The sequence below is a fragment of the Tenrec ecaudatus genome, chromosome 2 (assembly GCF_050624435.1).
Source record: "Tenrec ecaudatus isolate mTenEca1 chromosome 2, mTenEca1.hap1, whole genome shotgun sequence".
Taxonomy (NCBI): Eukaryota; Metazoa; Chordata; class Mammalia; order Afrosoricida; family Tenrecidae; genus Tenrec; species Tenrec ecaudatus.
The window spans coordinates 65,860,148-65,865,962 of record NC_134531.1 but is presented as its reverse complement, the minus strand read 5'-3'; positions in this window follow the sequence as shown (position 1 = coordinate 65,865,962).

Below are 5,815 nucleotides of genomic sequence, written 5' to 3'. Positions count from 1 at the left end.
CTATTTGAGCCCTTGGTACCAGGTCCTCTTTTTTCCCTCCCTCCATCCGTCCACCTTCATGACCCCTTGATAAATGATAAATTATTATTATTCTCATATTTAAGATTATTTTAAAAACAGGAAACATATTTAAGATGTTTTTAAAGGCATGAAAATGAGAAAAAGAGAAAATAATACATTTTAAAATTGGATAATATCGATAGAACAAATCCTATAACAGGTTCTATGAAGGAAACACATTTTAAAAAATCATTTCATTGAGCCTCTTATCACAATCCATCCATGCATCCATTGTGTCAAGGACATTTGTATATCTGTTGCCATCATCATTCTCAAAACATTTGCTTTCCATTTGAGCCCTTGGTATCAGTGGCTCATTTTTTCCTCTCCCTCCCCACTACCCCCGCCCCCATGAACCCTTGATAATTTATAAATTATTATTGCTTTGTCATGTCTTACACTGTCTGACGCCTCCCTTTACCCACTTTTCCATTGTCCATTCCCAAGGGAGGGGGTTATATGTAGATCCTTGTAATCGGTTCTCCCTTTCTATCTTACCTTCCCCCCGCCCTCCCAATATCACCGCTCTCACCACTGGTCCTGAAGGAATGATCTGTCCTGGATTCCCTGTTTTCAGTTCCTATCTGTACCAGTGTACATCCTCTGGTCTCACCAGATTTGTAAGGTAGAATTGGGATCATGATAGTGGGGGGTGCGGGGGTTAGGAAGCATTTAGGAACCAAAGGAAAGTTGTATATTTCATCATTGCTACACTGACTGGCTTGTCTCCTCACTGAGACCATTTCCTAAGGGGATGTCCAGTTGTCTACAGATGGGCTTTGGTTCCCCAGTCAGGAAGGAAAAGCACTTAAAGAAAAAAAAGAAAACAGATACATTAGCTAACAACTTAAAACAATGGAGAAGGAAGCACACATACAATATAAGCAATAACACTGTCAAAATAATCATACAAACAGAAGAAAATAAAGGAGACAAGACATGTTGCTGCTTTTGTTCATAACTCTAGTAAATTTGAGGATCAAAATGAAATGTGCAATTTTCTAAGGAAAAAAAACTACCACCACTGACTCAGGTAAAAGTAAAATAGCTCTTCGGACCAATTGACATACGAATAAAAATATGGAAAGAACTAATATATTTTCCCCCAAGAAGTCCTCGGCATATGTCCAAGAAGTTCACATCATTTGTCCTCCGTATATTTGTAGATATATTTGCAGAAAGGGTAAATTCACATGTACAAAAATCCTCTGTCAAACCTGTATATATTACTTGGGGGTGTAGTCCACTCTTCCTGCAAAACCTGTTCACCTGGCAGATCTACCCGGCATCTATTACCAGCTCAGCATTATCACGGGGGTGTGAATCTAGCAGCATTTCTCTTTGCCTGCAACACTTGCACGCCTCCCAGTGCCTCCCCTGCCTCTATCATTGGGGATGACTATTCTTTCTATATCCCCGCTTCCTCTGGCCAGTTTTTTAACCCCGCCCTTTACTACCCACGGTAACTATCAAATAACATTTCTTTTAATGTGAAAACCTTTTCAAGATTTTTACAATAGTAATCACAAATGTGTCTTTTTTTGACTAATTACGCTCTGCATAATATCCTCCAGGTATCCATGGTATGAGATATTTCATGGTTATTCTTTAACATCTCAGGATTGCATTGGGCCTATGTAACTAAGTTTGAACTTAGGTTGTCCATCTTTTTGCTGTTGTGAATCGTGCTGGGAGGAGTATGAATATATGTATATTTGTGATGTGGCTCTTATTTCTCCAGGATATATATCAAGTAGAGCATTTGCTGGAGCATACATACTTTTATTTCCAACCTTTGAATAAGGCGTGGTATAATTTTCTACATTGATTACACAATTTTACAGTGCCATTAGCAGTCTATGAAGGTTCCAGCCATTCTATATACTTGCCAACATTTGTTATTTTCTATGTGCTTGGTATTGATTCTAGAGTAAAATAATATCTATTTGCTGCTTTGGTTTATACTTTGAGTGAATGAGTCACCAAGTGTGGGGCCTCAGGACTATAGTCTTGGGAGACACCAAGGAAAAATGGCATAACACATTCCACAAAGATGCTTTGTATGGATTATAACTCAATGCAAAGAAAACAGAAATCTTCAAAACCAAGCCAATAGATAACATCATGAAACCGAAAAAGGATTAAAACGATCGCATTTCACTTGCATCCACTTCAAGACTTATGGAAGCAGCTGTCAAGAAACCAAATGATGTATTGTATTGGGAAAATCTGTGGAAAAGACCTATTTAAAGTGTTAAAGAACAAATATGTCACTTGAAGGATGAGGGTGTGACTGAACCAAGCCGTGGTATTTTCAATTAGCTTCGATGCATGTGAAAGCTGAATTATAAATAAGGAAGGCCAGAGAAGAATTGGTATATTTGAATTAAGGTGTTGGCAAAGAATATTGAAAGTACCTTGGACTATCATAAGAACAAGCGCATCTTTCTTGGAAGAAATATAGCTGGAATATTCCTTAGAAACCGGGTTGGGGCACTTTCTCTTGCTTACGTAACCAGTGGTCACCACAGTACAAGTAAACATCATAACAACTTTGAGGATGGTGCAGGGCCAGGCACTATGCATTCTGTTGTACGCAGAGGTACGCTGAGAACCTCTACCGTTACCACAGTCCACAAAGACAGTGTTCTCCATTTCATTTGGGGGAGTAGCAACTGCAATCCTAAAGGCTGGGAGTGGACTTGAAGTTGTACCCTTAAGGTGAAACTCTTGGTTACTCCCTGTCTAGAGGAAAGAAGAGTGAAGAAAGTCAAAAGTACCTGGGAAAAAATTAGTCCAGTAACTACTGCGCCACAGGAAAGTCAGACTCATGACCCTGAGCCCAGGAGCACTGCATGGTGCTGGCTACTACTACTCTGAATGAAATCCCATTAGAAGGTTCTGCATAGAGTGAAAGAAAATGTGGAACAAAATTCAAAATCCGTAAACTGAATAAATAGCCAGGATTATCAGTCTGAGAGAGGTTAGTAGATTTCCCTGAGGCTGGGGCCTTTCTTTAGTGCCCCTGCAAGTCTTGCACTGGACCTACCTCTAGGGCTCAATGTTCAGAAAAACAACAGCCATACGTATAAAGGGTAAAGCTACTGCCCAAGACCTCTTTAAAGTGCTGGCGAGCGAGGGTGTCACTTTGAGGGCTTAGGTGCGCCTGACCCCAGCCATCCTATTTTCAACTGCCTCATAGGCATATGGAACTTGGACATCCCATGAGGAAGATGGAAGAAGAATCGATGTGCTTAAATTGTGCTGACAAAGAATACGGAAAGTAATAGGGACTGCCAACCAGCAAACAAAACTGCCTTGGAAGCTGCCTCGCCAGAATGTTCCTTACAAGTCAAGATGGTGTGCAACGTTGTCTCACACGCTGCAGACAAGTCACCAGGAGAAAGCCACACTGGAAAAGAACTTGATAAAGTAGACGAGCAGGGAAACGCTCCACGAGCTGGATGGTCACAGTGGCTGCAACAACCACCTCCGACACAAGCACTGTGCGGATGAAGCAGGACCGGGCCACGTGCCGTTCTTTTGAATGCGGGGTTGCAGTGAGCCGGAACCAGCTTGATGGCGCCTCGCAGCAACAGCAACACAAGAGCCACAATGGCACTAGGGAAATAAGCCATCAATAACCAACCTTTTTTTGGTCAAAAATCACCATTTACCTAAAGGCAAGTTCAGAAGAGTTAGAAAAAAATGAGGAATGGAAACAGGGCAGAAGTGACATAAATCATGTTATGCTATAAGAATTATAGTCAATGACTGAAAAATAAAATGTATGTGAAACTGTTGGCTGGAAAACTGATGTATTCTGTAACCAATCATCCAAGCCACAATGCAAAGTTTGAAAAAAGAAGTTGACGGGTTCTCAGCGGCATCATATACTAAAGCTTTAAAGGGCACAGGACTATGATACAAACTCTTCAGACCACAGAAAAGACAGTAAGCAAAAACGAAAGACAAAGTTAAGTTTCCAAAACATTTTATAATTAAAGCATTTCGTGGATTTAAAAATCCAAAAATATAGAACAAAAAGCTTGGGCTATCAATTTGACTTATGAATATTAATATCCATTCCCAAATTAAATATTGGTACACAGAATCTATGAGCATTTTTAGAAATCAATGCTGTCTGTTAAGATTTATTTTAAAAACAATTATTCAATATTACAAAAAATTACTGAAATAAGTAAAAATAATATTGTAATCTCCATAGAGGCTTTAAAGGTAATTAATAAATTCCAATTGCCACTCTTGCTTTTTAAAATCTCCAATGTATAGATCACACACACACACACACACACACAGGGACTTCAAAATATTAAAGGTAAAATTCCATTTTCTTTTACTCCCATTTCCATGAACTTTGAAGGCCCCTCTTGTGGCTGTATATTAATGGATAGCACGATAATCTTGTCTTATAGTTAAGAACGAGACTAAAATATCCACTCTTGCCACTCTGATTAAGTAGAATCTAAGAGCTACTAGCCAATACAATTAGATAAAAATACATGGACATAAAATATGAAAGGGGAAAAATTAAATCCTAGTGAAAGGAAGAACATAGTGACCATATCTTAAACTGAAAGAACTGAAGAAAGAATTCAAGCTTCCAATGACAATATGGGAAGATTCTATAGCCAAATACTGAATGATGTGAAATAACAAAAAGAAGAATGCGTAGAATCTCCGTACCAAAAAGAACTAGTTGAAATTCCACCACTTCAACAAGCAGCACAGGAGCAAGGGCCTGAAGGCACTTAAAGAAGACGTCCAAGCTGCACTGAAAACATTAGCCCAAAACAAGGCTCCAGGAATTGGTGGAATACCACTGGAAATGTGCTAACAAGCTGGTCAAGCACTGGGAGCCCTCACTGTTTAGGCCAGAGAGTTTGGAAGACACCTACATAGGCAACTGACTGGCAGAGATGCATATTTGTACCCAGTACAAAGAAAGGTGACCCAACAGAATGTGCAAAGTATAAAAAAAAAGTCTTTATTATCACACGAAAGTAAAATTTTGATAAAGACATACAACATGTTTGCAGCAATAGGTTGATACAGAGTTGCCAGAGGTTCAAGCCAGATTCAGAAAAAAAAAAGATGTGGAACAAGGGATTCCGCAATTCAAATTCACCAATACTTCTTCAGGTTTCCTTATGCAATGTCTTATTTTCATATGCATATTAGGACATTGAAAATCCCATGGTTTAGGCCAGGTATACCTTGGTACTCAATGTAATGTCCTTGCTTTTCAACACATTAAAGAGATCTCATACAGCAAATTTACCTAATGTAATATGTCATTTGAATTCTTGACTGCTGGTTCCATGAGTATTGATTATAGATCCAAGCAGATGCAAAGGTCCGAAATATTTGACAACTTCCCTTTCTCTCTCTCTCTCTGATTCTCGTGATGTTACTTGTCGGTCTAGTTGAGAAGATTTTTATTTTCTTTAGAGTTATAATACCATTATCAACGGTAGCTTTAAAAATATATATTTCTAAATTGTTTTGAACATCCACCCAATCTAAAGATGAGGAACGCTAATGGGATGTTTTGAACCATTTGTACCCAGTCCCATAATTACCAAGTATTTTTTTTATTAGAAATACCAACAACACTTTCTCAATTGGAATGCTTATTTGTGATTCTGCCTCAATGATAGTAACACCTAACCCTTTTGTTCCTACAATTAGGATTCTGTTTGGAAGCGCTTAAAAAATGTACCCAAATAATGGT